This window comes from Peromyscus maniculatus, chromosome X, assembly GCF_049852395.1.
Source record: "Peromyscus maniculatus bairdii isolate BWxNUB_F1_BW_parent chromosome X, HU_Pman_BW_mat_3.1, whole genome shotgun sequence".
Classification (NCBI taxonomy): domain Eukaryota; kingdom Metazoa; phylum Chordata; class Mammalia; order Rodentia; family Cricetidae; genus Peromyscus; species Peromyscus maniculatus.
Genome location: NC_134875.1, coordinates 78,183,580 through 78,197,571, shown reverse-complemented (window position 1 = coordinate 78,197,571; position 13,992 = coordinate 78,183,580). Strand labels below are relative to the sequence as shown.

At 34.1% G+C, this 13,992-nt stretch overlaps 1 protein-coding gene across 3 annotated transcripts in view; it reads left to right on the top strand.

The window, feature by feature from the left end:
- Positions 1–13,992, top strand: part of Tent5d (terminal nucleotidyltransferase 5D) — a 76,568-nt gene that overhangs the window by 22,840 nt on the left and 39,736 nt on the right. For all 3 annotated transcript variants that reach the window (XM_076562054.1, XM_076562053.1, XM_015985933.3), the window contains exon 2: positions 715–783. The gene's annotated coding sequence lies outside the window, so the exon portion shown is untranslated. The remainder of the gene's footprint in view (positions 1–714; positions 784–13,992) is intronic.

Below are 13,992 nucleotides of genomic sequence, written 5' to 3'. Positions count from 1 at the left end.
TTATCCCCCTGAAATAAATGAATAACACTAACACTAACAAAACTAATACAAACAAAAGGAATGTGTTTGATTGATTGACATAGGTGACCTAAAAACATCATTCAGTTTATGATTAGGAAATGAGAAATGAAGATTCACATGACTATAAAGAGGTAAAAATAAAGCCAGGCTGGTAGTGCATGCCTTTAATCCCAGCACTCAGGAGGCAGAGGCAGGCGGATCTCTGTGAGTTTGATGCCAGCCTGGTCTACAAAGCGAGTTCCAGGACAGCTTGAGCTGTTACACAGAGAAACCCTATCAGAACCCCTCCCCAATGTAGATATTTATTCTCTATGTGTTAAGATTTCATTCTTATTTAAATAATAAAGGGTGATATTTGATGATTATATATCTACATATCATCAGAAGAATACTTTTTCAGTAAACTCTGATTTTCTTAGAGCAATCAAGACTTTAAATTTTCCCTCTGTCAGGAAACCTTTTGAATACTTGAGTGATCAAAATAAAATTGCACTATCACTAAAAGATTTGATTGATACTTAAAAGATGATATGATAAGGAAGAATAAAGCATTTGTTGTTATTAGAGATACTTGAGGATGGTTCCACATTAATTTTAGAAATTGCATTATTGAGAAATTGTTTAATATAGGCATAAATGTGCTGAGAAACCTGTTATTAAATAAACCTTTTTCTTTATTATTTTATCATGCAGGCAGTTTGAAGAAACTTTTTAAGTGGAGGAGTAAAAAGAGACTTTTTGAGAAGTGCAAATGAAGACAAAGTAAGAAAAGATATCTCTTAAAAACTATCTTATATTCTTATATTCCATTATAGTGGCCTCTGAACTTGTCCATTTACCTATAGATAATGAATTTCTTTATTACTTTGTTATAACCATGCAATTCTTCACCCTATACTGATTCTCAAGTCAGAACTCTATCAGTCATTATCATGGCTCTTATTACTTTATCTAGTAAGTTAATTAGAGCATTGCCTAAAATTTTTATAAATTTTTGAGACCTTTTTTTTTATTGCATTCAGTAATTTGGGAATATATATTATATTCAGTAATTATATTCAGTGATTTGGGGGATATTATTATTGTACAATATGGTCCACAAATTTTATCTCTGGACAAAGATTTCTCAGATGTTGCTATAGGCATTTGAGGTGGGACAGTTCTTTTGGAGATGGGGCTATCTTCTGCAGGATAAGATGCTCAGTATCATTTCTGTCTTCAGTCTGTGCATACCAGTAAACCTCATTCCAAGTTATGATAGCCACAGATGTCTCCAGACATCACCAGATATTTTCTCAAGGACAAAATCACTCCTAGTAGAGAGTTGCTTAATCTCACTTTACAATTCAGTAACATTGCTTCTATATTAGGCCATCAAGATGGACAACAGCAATGGCAACAGAAACAGATTTTATTGTGGTTTTTCTCAGACATATCACAATAAAAACAAAGCAATATTATCATGTCTAACTTTTGAAATTATATATATATATCTATAACTAAAGTTGGAAAAGTTAGAATCCACACGTGTGTGTGTGTGTGTGTGTATGTGTGTGTGTGTGTGTGTGTGTGTGTGTGTGTGTTATGTGCATGTACACCTATGTGTGAATGTGTACCATGGAGGCCCAAAGTTGGCCTCAGGTGTCTACCTTATCACTCTTTATTGAGGCTGAATCTCATGCTAAACCAACAATTCTTACTAATTTCTGCTCGTCTAGCCAGCCAGCTTTCCCCCAGAGATCTTCTGTCTTTGTTTCCTGTTTGCTAGGATTCATATAGCTACCATGTCTGTCTAGCTTTTAGTTGGATTCTGGGGATCCAGACTCTAGTCCCCTTGCTTGTGCAGCAAACACATTATCCATGGAGCCATCTCCCCAACCTAGGAAAAAGATTTTGAAGTCATCCTAACTTCTGTTTCCTTTGAAGGCTGTGGAAAGAACAGGGCATTTAGAGTCATTCATTCAAAATTAGATTTCACTTAATTCATAGTTAATCATCTTCAATAGTTTATTTAACAGGTATAGATTCTGATTTTGTTTGCTAATGTATGGAAATTTTGATAGTTTTATTTTTAGGATTAGATGTTATAGTATTAGTATTCTTAAATTAGAAAAACCTGAGAAATCATAACAATCTTTGCAGCTCCAAATCTAGATTATCCATTATTAGGAATGATACTTGTAAAGAAAAGTGAAAACACATGGTGAATTAGTACTTAGAAAAGTTAGACATTTCTGTTACTCATATTTCGACCAAAAATTAATGGCAGGCGGATCTCTGTGAGTTCGAGGCCAGCCTGGGCTACCAAGTGAGCTCCAGGAAAGGCGCAAAGCTACACAGAGAAACCCTGTCTCGAAAAACCAAAAAAAAAAAAAAAAATAATGTCTAGAGAGGCCTAGAGAAGGCCAGTTAAACAAGTACTATAAGGGCTTTAATCAAATACAATAGACTTTTAATAATATATATGGAAAGAACAGATATCAATTTATTGAATTAAAGTGAATAAAATTAGTAAGACTATGTAGAACATATTTGAATTCATATTCATACAATCTCCACAAATAAAAGTACATAGTCTTTTTATAGCATATTCCTTCTGTATTATATGATTGTCTTTTGATTTATGAGTAATAATTTATGGAAATTAAAAAATACTTCTTAGTTTTATTTTTGTATATATGGGTGTGCCTACATAAGTTTATGTTTACCACGTGTGTTCAGGTTCCTATGAGGCCAGATGATATTGGATTCCCCTGAGCTGAAATTACAGGAAATTCTGAGCCTCCGGATGTGGGTTTTGGGAACCAAAATAAGGTCCTCTTCAAGAGCTTTTTTTTTTTTTTGGTTTTTCGAGATAGGGTTTCCCTGTGTAGCTTTGCGCCTTTCCTGGAACTCACTCTGTAGCCCAGGCGGGCCTCGAACTCACTGAGATATGCCTGCCTCTGCCTCCTGAGTGCTGGGATTAAAAGCGTGCGCCACACCGCCTGGTGTAGTAAACACTTTTAACTGCTGAGCCATCTCTCCAGCCTGGAAAAAAATAAAATATAGAAAGTATAAAGAATTATTTACAAGCCATTTTAATTCTTTCTAAGAGATTAAAAGTTATTTTTTTATTTCAAGTACTTTCCTTTAAAAAATGAAGCACCATAATGAGGTTAAAGTTCATTGACTACACTCATGGATATTCTTAGCTCTCCCTCCTGCAACAGATATTTTCATAAAGTGTTATATATTATTTTCTGTATACAAGTGTGTATTTTAAAACAATATATTTTGTGTGTGATTTAAAATGTGAATATTTTACTTAGGTGTCTAGTTGTCAAACCATTTTTTAAAAATTATTTTGCAATCTACCTATATAATTTATCAACATTTATATGTAATCCACCAGAAATATTGAAATTCGTATTTATTTGTTCACCCTTTTGTGATCATTGGGCTTGCTCTCCTTTTTATCAGTGCTGCTTCAGTTACTCACTGTGGAATGTGTCTCACTACATATTTGCAAGACTTCTATGAGGTATATACTAGAATATTGAGACATATGGTAAAAATAACTACATTAAGGAAAGCATGTTGTTTGAATCTTAGTCTTTTAATAAAAAACCCAGCCAGATATCAAGGTGAAAGCTGAAAGATCAGAGAAGCAGAGCAGCCAGCCACTAGTTCTTACCTCTACGAAATGCTCAGATTAAAGAGAGTGAGTTCCTGTTTCCTCACGCCTTCTATACTTTTCTCTGCCCTGCCACATTACTTCCTGCGATTAAAGGCATGTGTGCTTCCCAAGCAAAGGCATGAGATCTCAAGTGCTGGGATTAATGGTGTGTGCCACCACTGCCTGATGTCTGTGTCTAATCTGGTGGCTGGCTCTGTCCTCTGATCCTCAGGCAAGTTCATTAGGGTATACAATATATTACCACAAAAGTAAAGCAAATATTATATAATGTGGTAAAAAACGTTTTCTTGACTCAAAACTAAGATTCAGGAAATAGTTAATTTCACATTAATTTTAAGGAAACTCTGGCTTTCATTTCAAAATGTTATCTCAGAAGTTAGATATACCTGCTTATTTCAAGAACACTAAAATGAAATATTTTCCTACTATATGTTCATTACTGAATAACTTACACATAAGAAACAGAGTGTGTTGTCTGTACAAACTATGGGTCTCATCTAGAATGGCTTTTATTTGGATGTGGTTCATTCATTCTGATAATGAAAGATTATCTCTAAGAAGCAATATATTAGACAAAGTTTTGTAATGTATAAGCCTATCAGGTTAATTGTCTATTTCATTCAAGTAGCCCTGATATAAAGAGTTTGTCATATATTTTCATCCTCTCCAAAGCACACAATTTTAAAGGCCATGTTAGTGGGTTATCACAGGTTTACTGAAAGTTAATATTTCCATGTATAACCATTATGTTCTATAATAAGTATTTGAGCAAGACATTAAAGTTAAATACTATTACCATAGTATTAAAATAAAAGAGGCTTTCAATTAAAAGATAACTTGAATATAGGGATTTATGAAATATATAGAAGTATGAGAAGCCAAGCTATGGATATTCTTTTTCAGAAATAGCAGCTATTTCTTTAAGTATTTTTATCTGTCTTCTATAGAAGTTATTTTGAGATAATCACTTTTGCAATACAGTGTCTCAAATTCCATACTTAGTCAACAAAGGTCTAAAGTTTTATTTCACAGGTGATTGTGTAATTATATTGACTGAAAACAAGCAAAAATGTAAATTTATATGGTAACTAAATTCAACAGTGCTTTTTTTTTTTTGGTTTTTCGAGACAGGGTTTCTCTGTGTAGCTTTGCGCCTTTCCTGGAACTTACTTGGTAGCCCAGGCTGGCCTCGAACTCACAGAGATCCGCCTGGCTCTGCCTCCCGAGTGCTGGGATTAAAGGCGTGTGCCACCACCGCCCGGCCAACAGTGCATTTTTAAGGCAAGTCCTTACTTAAAACTTAATAAGAATTAGACAATGATTCATATTATATGAAAAACAGTAACCTTAGGTCCTAGGGATAGCTCAGTGGTATAATGCTTGTCTAACCTAGACTACATAAACCTCTGGATTCCTGCCCCAGCACCAGATGGAGGGAGAGGGAATAGGGAAAGGGAGGGAATGAGAGAGGAATGAAGAGAAGAAAGAGAGAGAGAGTGCAGAGGAAGAGAGGAATGGGGGGAGGAGGCAGGGAGACAATAATAGCCATGTGTTTTATCCCATTTTCAGAATTCTCAATGAAAATAAATTAAATTATCCACTACTTCAAGTCTATCTTACTGAAGTTTCATTAATTGGAGGTAAGATATAAAGTTAGGCAAGACATAAATTTATAAATTGCAGGTTATTTAACTTGTACAAGAACATATGTCATGCTGATATGAATTAAGTCTTTAATTTTTAAATTTTAGCCTTCAGATAAAGATGTACTTATGAACAGTATAGAAAGGATCATCTTAAGAAATCTCTGGCTGTTACATTAATAAATGAGTGTTCAACTTTGGGGACTAGGAGCAAAAATTATAAGCATGTATTTTAGAAAAAAAAAAAACAGTGAAATTTGTCCAAGTTTGGTTTCTGTTGCCATGATAAAACACTGATCAAAATCTGCTTGGATAGGAAAGGGTTTATTTCCTCTTACATTTCCAGGTCACAGTCCATCACTGAAGGAAGTCTGCCCAGGAACCAAAGCAGAGACCACAGAGGAATGCTTCTTAGTGTTTTGCTTCCAATGGCTTGCTCAGCTTGCTTTCTTATAATATCCAGAACCACCTTCTAAAGGGTCACACTGCCCACAATAGCTTGGGTCCTTCCACATCAATCATTAAGAAAAATGTTCCCACAGACTTGTGGTTCTTTGTGCAGAGCTGAGGCCTCATGAGTTTTCCCCATCGGTCATCTGATGGAGGCAATTCCTCAACAGAGGTCCCTCTTTCCAAGTGCACCTAGTGTGTATCAAGTTGACAAAAACTAATGAGCGCACTATTGTTTTCTCCTTTCTTATGAGTCTAGTTTTTCATTATATTATTATTATTATTATTATTATTATTATTATTATTATTATTATTATTATTTTTGTCTACCTTATATATGCTCAATACAGCTTTTAGATATTTTAAAAGCCAACTAGATAAGTGGCAACTCAAGCTGAATGTATTTCCCATGCTTTAGCTCCAAATTAGGGTTTGTTGGAACTTATCGAAAGCAATACAATTAGCTTGAAAATTTAGTCAATGTTATTAAAAGGAGATTCAAACCAAGTATATGGTACATTAAGGTCAGATACTCCACATTCCTTCTTAATTTTTTTGTAGTTTATTTTATATAAAAATCACTTTATTTTAATGAATGCACAAACAAAAACAGCATGCAGCTAGATTAAGGTAACCCCTCAAACATTTGCCTGGACCCAAACTATATCAGTGAATTTCAATATATTTCTATGTTCTATATATAGGATTGCTGCAGCTATGGAACTTTACTTAGGGATTTTGCATGTTCAGTATCACTTCATTATTATGCACATATCCAACACAAAATGAAGAACCATGACAAATTTGAAACTAGAAAAACAATTAGCTTTGCATTCTTTTACTATTCATGTGTCTTTTTGCTATTATTCAGTCTTTCCTCACCACTTAATATTAATTACTGTTTCTTGGTCCCCTTTCTAAATGGTGTACTATATCCACACTTATGGCTGTTTACATACGTATCCATTATGGGCTAGGATCTGTGTAGGAGGGAGAAAGTGTTCTTTCTTTTCTGAGATTGGGTCACCTCACAATTAGAATTATACATTCAAAATCTATTTTCTACATATTCTATTATATGTTGAGATCTTTAAAATTTTCTGACAACATGCTGTCTAAAAATTTGAAATCAAACATTCAGAATGGTTCAATAAATGTGCCATCTCCTAAAAAGCAACATTAGTTATTGTAAACATTATATTTACACTTTTATGTGTGACCTTTAACTTTAGTTAGTTTATATACATCTGAAGGACCAAGTCATTTTGTTTCTCCTGTAGCTTTTGAACAGTCAAACCAACACAATTCCTTGCCAATAGTCAAAACTTACTAGGTTTTACTATTCATGAGGTGTTAACATATTTTAATTAGAGCTATCATAAATTGGAGCTTTCTCTTTTGTTCAGAGCTCTATCTTTATATCCCATTTCATTTCCATAACTGAAAAAAGGTGTGCAACTGCTCAAGAAGTAAGAGAGAAATGGATTCAATAACTGTAAAAATTCAGTTTATTTTCAGTGGCTAATAAGGCCCCTTGAATCATTTTACTGAAGAGAATGCATCCAGTTGAGTATTACTATTGTGAGATAGATAGCAAATTATTTTGAAATAAAAATTATATTTTATTTTCCATGTGGATGTGTGTGCATGACCATGCATGTGCAAGTTGTACTTGTGAATGTCAAAGAATAATTTGCAGGCATTAATTATCTGTCTTCCTGGTGATAGAATTTAGGTCATCAACCTTGGCAGCAAGTTTCTTTACCTATAGAATCACCTCACTGGACCAAATAGCAGATTCTTTATAGATCTTTAAGATATACTTTTGATAACTATCAGGGGCTAGGCATAAATCTGCTTCCAATAAAATTAACACTATAAAATATTCTCATGAATTTCAGTTGTCTTCTCTAATCATGATAAAAATTTATAAATTTATGCTAGCAAAATTGTAATTTCATGACGCTTGTATGATTAAGAATAAGAAAATAGCTGGGTGGTGCTGATGCATGCCTTTAATCCCAGCACTCAGGAGGCATAGCCAGGCAGATCTCTGTGAGTTTGAGGCCAGCCTGGTCTACAGAGCAAGATCCAGGACAGCACCAAAACTACACAGAGAAACCCTGTCTTGAAAAAACAAACAAAAAAAATGAGAAAATAATCTGTTACTTGAGTAATGAACCTATAATTTCCCAGTTATTAAGTTTCTACTCTAGTACTTTTCTGATCAGTTTGCTTTTAAGGGCAACATACTCAGACATAAAAAACCCCTTATGTTGTGAATAGCCAGAAAGTCCTCACGTATCATGTTGGTGTTACAGGAAACAAGTTCTATGTTATTATTATTTCATCCATATGAAGGATTTTTACCTATAGAAATACAGGAAGGACTTAAAAAAATCATGTCCTTTCTAAATGAAATAGGGAAAACTATTTTGAAGTTTACAGTCACAATACAATGAGATCACATCCATCAGGGAATACACAGATTTTTATTACACTCAGTAGTTCACCTTGCTGCTTGTGTCTGACTCACAGGTTCAAGTTCATTTGGGTAAGCTTTCTTTGTACAAAGTTTTTGGTATATATTCTTAATAATGTCAAGAGACTCAAGGGATACCTGTTTTGAATCAAATTACTCAGTATATATTTCAGATTACTCTTGATTTTCAGAGTATTTTTATATTTTGAGTCATTCATCTTAGAGATTAATAGTAATGGTTCTTGTAAAACATGTGAACTATTAAAGAATTATGGCATAAACAAAATTAATTTTGGATTTAACCTAAATTAGAACTAGAAAATAGTTTTTGGTAAGTTATGGTAGTTTTTTCTTAAGGTCCTGGAATGAAGAAGTTCCTGGAATGTTTCAGCTTGTTCTTAGTTATATGTGATATGGGAGAACAATGATGTGTTGTATTTAATTACTTAGTTTCAGAGATCCTATAAAACAGTAGCTCTGCTTCTCTGTATATTTGTGATAAAGACATAGAAAGACCAAAAACTGCCTTGTTTGGGACAATCTGGGTGTCAGCAGTTAGATAAAAAGGAGATCCTAGGTATAGAAACGTGTAACTTGTGATTCACATTTTATACAGCAGAAGTAAATATGACTCAATACTATATAGGACTTAACATAGAAGAATGTACTCAAGGTTTTGAATTCTCAATTTAACATATATTTCGAGTATCTAGTTGCTATTAGAGAACCAAAAATATATTTATATTTTATATATATTTTACAGAGATGTTTCACAGGAATGGACTACCTTTTCTGTGACCTACTATGTATATTATACCATGAAATCTTCTATCTCATTTAAAAGAAAAAATATTAAAAGTTACTTCCTAAAACGAGAGAATTAATGTATGTAAAGATGACATAATTTGAAAGATAGAAGGAAGTACTTTCTGCTTTCCATTTTTCACAAGGAAGTGTAGCATGAAGAACTGAGGACTTTGCCATGAACTTCAAAATGGGCTTACCCATCATGAAAAGACAGGGACAAAATCTTCTCTAGGAGATAAAATATCAATATATAGTAATATCAGCAAACAAAGATTGAAATATCATTTTAGAATTGTGTGTGTGTGTGTGTGTGTGTGTGTGTGTGTGTGTGTGTGTGTGTGTGTGTGTGTAGTGTGTGTGTGTAGTGTGGGGAATGGAACCTAGGGCTTTGTACTTATTAGTCAAGTGCTCTACTACTAAGTCATGCACCTGACACTTCTGAATTTTTTTTTGAGACCGGGTCTCACTATGTAGCCCTGGATGGCCTGGAACTGCCAGAAACCCACCTGTCTGAATTTTGTATCCTGATTCTGCCACCTATGACTTTGGGAAAATCCATTGTCTGAACTATGAAATGACAGAAATTCCCTTTCCTTAGAGATCTCATTAAGGACTAAATGAGATAATTTATTTAATATATTTAGCAGACTACAAGAAAACAACTAATTTCAATAACTAGAGTGATTATATTACTTTTAAGAGTAGCAAAAGCAATAGTAGAATAATTATAATAGTAGTATATTGTGGCTATACTTTCCTGTGCCATAACATGTAAACTTATGCTCAGCTTTTGCTACCCTGATTGGTTTAAATATTTAAATATTTAATAGATTTTATTACATGCCAAGAAAAGTTGAAATTATTGTCACTAAACAGATTGCTGCAGTGGTGACTGTGAGTAACATGTGTGTATATTTCTTATGGAACTCATTATGCAGATTCATCAGAAATCCTTAATTTGCCTACAAGTTCAGTAATTAAATAAATGTTATTACTGAGAAAATAATGAATTGCTTCATCTCCCTAGTACCTTGACTCTAATATAGATCTTAATATCATTTATTGCACGAAGTATAATTAGGATTTTATTGTTTTGTGGAAGTATGCTTGAAATTGGAATGCATTTCACAAAAAGTTTAAAAAATACGGTTTTGGCTATAATTTCTTGTAAAGATTTCAGAGTTATTCTTTGTTAGTGGATATGAAAGCAAAGTGCTTTCTTTCTTTTTCTCTTGGCTTTTTTTTCTTAGTTTTTGACATGGAATGTCATTCTGAAGCCTATACTGGCCTCAAATTCCTGTGATCCTCCTACCTCAGCTCTGAGGTTACAGGTATGAAATACCACATCTAGTTGTAATTTTTTTTTGGTTTGATTGGGTTTGGTTTGGATTTTGAACATAGCATCTTCCTCTAACAAAGGCTTGCCTAATAATTACTTTGTAGCTGAGGCTTGCCTTGAATTACAATAGTGCCCCTATATCACTCAGCCTCTAAATGTTCATTAAAGCAATCATATTATCTTTTTTTTATTTCTAATGAAGAGTAACAGTTTGGACTTGTATTGAATTGTTTATTGTTCATTTTTTCATTTAAACATCAATGGTCATATGAAGTGTATTGTTATTATTCCACTTACAGAGGAAAAAACAGGAATAAATATTAAGTACCTTACTCATAGTAACATCGATTTCAAGTTACAAATATTCAGATTGAAGCCCAAGCATTAGGCTTCTAAGACTTATCATATTTTCTTTTGTACTATGCAATGTTACTTTATTTAAGGCTATTTTAGGTTTGATATACTATGTTGGGCACTTTGCAAAATATTGTTTTAATTTTCATGGCATTCATGAGATATGAATCATGCTATTTTATTAACAAAAGATGTGAAGCCTTAATAATTCAAGTAATTAACCCATGATTACATAGCTATTAAATCAGAGCTGAAATATGAATCTGTATCAATATGGCAATTCAAGTCTAATAAATATACCACACATTTTAGTTCAAATAACTAATGAGAAGTGATCACAATTAAATAGTTGTTTGTATGCTATCATAATACAATATCTTTTACTACATATTTTGAAATATATCTATAATTAATACCAGTTATAAATATGGTTTTATATTTCCTAGTTCATTTCAATATATTATAGAGGTTCAATGATAATTGTTACAGAATGATTCTTACATATATAAAGGGGTTCCTTTAATTTAAAAACTAATTTATTACAGATGGGCATGGCTGTAATGCCTGTACCAGGAATATTGAGCCAGGAGAATTACCACAAGTTTGAGAATAGCTTAGTCTACATAGCAAGTTCTAGGCCTGCCAGGACTATGTAGTAAGGCCCTGTCTCAAAAATCAAGATAAATAATAGTTAACATATTTTTTAAAATTTATTTTTGTTACTAGACTTTGCTATGTAGGCTTTTAGCTCTATGTAGCCAAGTCTTGCTTCAGACTAATGACAATCCTTCTGACTCACCTTCCCTAACACTGGGATGTCAGGTATAAGCCACAAACCTGACTAATTGTGAATAACTCAGAATTTTCCAGTGTTGTTAAATTAGCTATGCATAATAATATAAATATCTATGTGCACCGTATTATACCTTAAAATACTTACTATGTACAGTGAATATAGGAGTTAGTAGGGAGCAGGGGAAGGAGAAAGTGATTGAGACATCTTCTATGGCCTTGAATTCTTAAATCATAAACAGTCAGACTGAGAATGTAGCTCAGTTGGTAGAGTGATTGTGTAGTAGGCACAAAGCCTTAGGTTTAATTGCTAGTGTCACATATACTAACGAAGATAGGAGAGTCAAAAGTGCAACGTCATTCTCACCTATATCACCAGTTAAGGCCAGTTTGAGACACAAAACACTCTGGCTACAAATCAATCAATCAATCACCAATCAATCAATCAATCAATCTAGAAGAGACTAAAAGCACATATACACAAAAGTATAAACTCTGCTAGCATATTTGAATTTTGATCATCGATGGCTATTTAAATCAGTAGGAACTTTTGTGCATTCTCTTTAAATTTCTAAATATATGCTGTGCTCTGATACGCATTTAATTGGGCATGCTTTCTGCCTTCCCAGTCTACTTGAATCACAGTTTTATCACTCAGCAATTTAATTTTGGAATGAAATTGTTTAAAGTTAAACAGTTATTGAAGTGTGTACTAATTTTCTGATGCTGTATTTTCTGATTAATGTAAATTGTTCTGTTAAATATGATATATATGTATATATACAGATATCATTTCAACTAATAACTAGTGGAAGCAAAATTGTATCCACAGACTGATTGCGAGCTTCTATACCTATAATTTTATTGGTATAGTATTATTTTGCCTTTCTATTCGCTGTGATAAACACCATGACCTAAAGCAACCTGGGGAGGAAAGGGTTTATTTTGCTTATTTACCCCAAGCACAGTCCATCATAATGGGAAGTCACTGTCCATCATAAGTCAGGGAAGGGATTCAAGTCAGGAACCTGGAGGCAAAAACTGAAGCAGAGGCCATGTATTAATGTTACTTGTTGGCTTGCTAGCTTGGCTTTTTTATATACTGCAGGGCTACCTGCCCAATGGGCTGGGCCCTCTGACATCAGTCATTATTCAAGAAAATGCCCTATAAACTTACCTACAGGCAGTCTGACAGAAGCATTTTCTCAGTTGAGGTTCCTATTCCTAGATATGTTTAGGTTTGTATCAAGTTGACAAAAATCACCAAAATAATTGACCTCTGATGATTTGATACACAAACACATCACTATTAAACCATAATCTTTACTTTCTTATTTGTCCCCAAGATCTCATATTGGTGTCAGTATCAAAATATAAAACAGGATAAATTTAAAAATTCTATAGTCATAAACAATTTAGCACTTTAAAAGTCCAGTTTATTTAAAACATCCAGCATCTCTTTAAAAATCTTTCAACTGTAGGACCCTGTAAAATCTTAAACAAGTTAAATACTTTCTTACACCAAGAGGGAAGAACCAGGGCACAATTAGAATCAAATCTAAGCAAATCAACATTATAGTGTAAAAAGTTCAGTGCTTGGTATCTTGGACCCACTCATAATCCTCCGGGTTCCAAAGTGCCTGGGCAACTCCACTTCCAACTCTCCCATCTACAGTACACACAGCATGTCTCATAGGCTCAGGCCAGCTCCACATCTAAGCTGCTGCTGCCCTTGGCAGTCATCCCATGGTCTGGGTATCTCCAATATAATAAATATTCGGGGGTTTCCACTGCAGTTTGGGATGCACCTTTACCAATAGCCTGTCCTAGGGATTCTAACTCTGTTGCAACATGGTGCCAGGCCTAAATTTCTCTTCATGACCCCTTCAGTTCTGGTGTCTCCATTGATTGAGCGCGCACCCTCACAAGCACCCCTCCTGGCTTCTCACAGTGCCAAGCATCAAATGCTCTCCATGACCCCTTCATGCGTCCAAAAACATCTGGGTTACTATTATGCATTCCATGTTCAGCTGCCAGCCTAAGCTGAAGCTCTGGCCCACTCTGGACCACAGTTTCTGTTTGCTGACCCTGAGTAAATACTCCCAGAAGATTTCAGTTCACTGATGCTGGGTTCTTCTTAATCACAGTTCATTTCTCAGTTCCAACTAAATCCATTAATTGTCCCAGTAAAGCAAAGGTTTTACTTTAGTGGTACTAACTTCTTTTTAATCATAGCAGAGTCTTCCCTTCCAGCTAACTGGATACCACATATTCTTAATTCAAAATGTCACATAAATGATCTAGTAGAGTATTTGCTTCCATCTGAAGTGTTTTAAGCCAGGCTTCCATTGTCCGCATCACTTTCAGAATTTAATCTTCTAAGCTCCCAAAATAGCCCACTAAGATTGATTTTTAACCGCCCCCCCAT